The following is a 2,705-nucleotide window of genomic DNA, read 5'->3' as shown; positions in this document are numbered from 1 at the left end:
TGGCTAGCTCTTGCTTCAGTGTCTGCAGCGTGATTCAGTATTGGTCTGCAACCACACAGCGCTCAATTATGAGAAAGGAAAAGCTCATCAAATCACAGGGCCGAGCTGAGGGCGGGGGCTGAGGTATAGCGCTGCATTTTTAATATAAGTCTGTGTGAGATTCAAACAGAGACCGTGGGCGAGGCAGATTCTATATATAGACGTGAGTGACTTACATAAGCCTGGAGGTGGGTTTTTTTGGTCTTCTGTGCACGCTAATGTACCCTACGAGAATCCCCACTACAGCACGAGCGCTTTCAAGCTTCTAATCACGTGAGACCACCAGTGCAGAAACGCCACCAGCAGGCAGGGCTACAGGGTGGGACAGTGTGCCGAGATCTTACTGTAATCAACCCCAATCTCATCTGTGCGTAAGTCACTTTTTAATTGTGCAAAAGCACTATTACCAAACAAGGGGGAATACAAGTCAGTGGGACAATGTAATCATCTTTTTTTCAGTACAGTGGTTTATTTCATACAGTATGTCCTAGCGCAGAAGGACATGTACCATGCAAAAAATCTCAATCAACCTCTGAGGCAGGTGTACACAGTTCGCTGTGGTTCAAACAGTCTGGCATGTTCCCACCGCAGGTACGTGGAGGTTTGTAAATCAAATTGCACCCCCTCCATCCCTCTCCATCTCCTCCATGCCCCTCCATCCCCTCCATCTCCTCCATCCCCTCCATCTCCTCCATCCCTCTCCATCTATAAAACGTTACGTGTTACGACCGGGAGTGGGTCACTTGAGGGCAACAGCCATGTGTCCACGAGGGGGAAGAAAAGGCTATCAACCGGAAAGTGCTTCTTGCACAAAAGAACAGGGCTCTGAGTGCTTTGGAAAGTTTACCTGTGTACCTTGTACCTTTCTGTCCCCTCTCATCCTGAGCACTGCAGGTGTGTGTGTGTGTGTGTGTGTGTGTGTGTGTGTAACGAGCATGCCAACGCCTACAGGTGTCTTTCAGCTCCCTCTGAAACTGCCCGCAGCAGCTGTAGAGGACCTGGTGTTCTGCCACTCTGTTCTGGGAACACTGTCCCCTCACATGGCCTGTGCCTTGGTGCTCCATCAGTGAAGTCTTTGTAAAAAATAAATCATTACTGTTGTTTAACAAGGACACTCTTAAGTAGTTCTGCCTGGCGCACGGCCAACAGGCCATTTGCGAGTGAGGCTCAGGCCAAGTATGGACACAGCATGAAAGGCCGTCTGAGGAGAGAGAGATACTGTACAGAGAGAGATGCTCAGAGAGAGGTAGAGATAGAGGAAGTGTGCAGCGTACGATACGCAGAAAGGTTCTGAAAGAGGTAACGAGCGGCGAAAGGAAGGAAGGAAGAGTGAGACGGAGAAAGAGGGAAAGAAAAAGGGAACGTGACATTGTGTAAGGATGGGGACTGGCATCAGCAGCGTCAGCAGCGGCGGCAGCAGCAGCCTCCCGCCTCCACCTGGGACTAATTGAGCTCAGCCTAACAGCCGCGACGGCGCATCCGCAACTTTAGGCTTCGGCGCTCATTAAAGACGACACCTAGCATCGGGTCAAACGGGAACACCGAGTCAAATCGAGAAAGTTTTTTTTTTTTTTTTCTCCTCCCTTTTCTTCCACTGACAGGCGGCAAGGGCAAAAAATAAAGAGAACAAGCTTGTTTAAAAAGTTTATGTCACATTCGCAAAACTCCTCCGCTCCCAAGATCTATGTGCCTAGCTGCACAACTGAAAAAAAAAAAGCCTGCGATCTAGAGCTTCTTCTTCGCTACAGTCGGAATCTTCGCCATTCAATAATAAATGGCCCATTCTGCATGCCATGTGGCTTCCCACAGCGAGCAGGAGGCCACCGGAGGTCCACAACAAACGCCCTCTTAAATAAGCAATAGCAAGACTGTTTAGCCTTGGCTGGGAGAAAGAGTGGATGCCCTCTGCCGTAATCAACCTGATGTGTAATTAGCTTACATCTGACTGTGAAGGCCCAGCTTGTGTGTGTATGTATGTGTGTGTGTGTGTGTGTGTGTGTGTGTTTGTTTCCCCCCCAGCCAATTACAGGAAGCTTGTGTATCCAAACCACCACATGGGAGTTGAGTGTTTGACTTTTTTTTAGGCTATCTTGCCAAGATTAGATTGAGGACCCACCTCCAAAGTCACAGGCTGTGGAGGTCTAGGTAGATTTAATTACGGCTCCAAAAGACTGTCAACCCACTAAATCGGATGCAAATGAAGGCAAGTCTTGAGATGAGGAAACGTCTAGATAACTACCAAACTGCTCACCCGGAACATATTGCCTGTTCTCTTTAGGATGCACGTAATGCATAGAGTGACTTTTCTGCAGAGCGCACACACAATGTAATCTTCTTAGGTGCATTTAAATTTTTAATTAGGATGCAATCTCTAAAGAGGGCAACACCCAACATCTCGTCTGGAATGGCAGAGGTAGACCCACCTCTCCTGAATGCCTCCAGCACCTCCCCTGAATGCCTCCAGCAAAGATTTCTATCAGCAGCAGCACAATATTTTATGCATGAAAACGGTTTCCATAGAAGGCCATACTTTAAAACCAAGAGTTAACTTCAGGACTAGCACCATTCACCAAGTTTTTGCCCTAAAAATACTAAAATGTACTAAAACTATTTAAAGTACTTGTACAGTACAAAATGTTGCTCATAAGGTGCACCAGGAACTGTTC

Source organism: Alosa pseudoharengus, unplaced genomic scaffold (assembly GCF_046254945.1).
Source record: "Alosa pseudoharengus isolate Yale_2024_CS ecotype anadromous, Long Island Sound unplaced genomic scaffold, YU_APseudo_1.1 YU_APseudo_1.1_scf_18, whole genome shotgun sequence".
Classification (NCBI taxonomy): Eukaryota; Metazoa; Chordata; class Actinopteri; order Clupeiformes; family Clupeidae; genus Alosa; species Alosa pseudoharengus.
The sequence above is the reverse complement of the archived record's forward strand: the minus strand, read 5'-3'. Positions refer to the sequence as shown.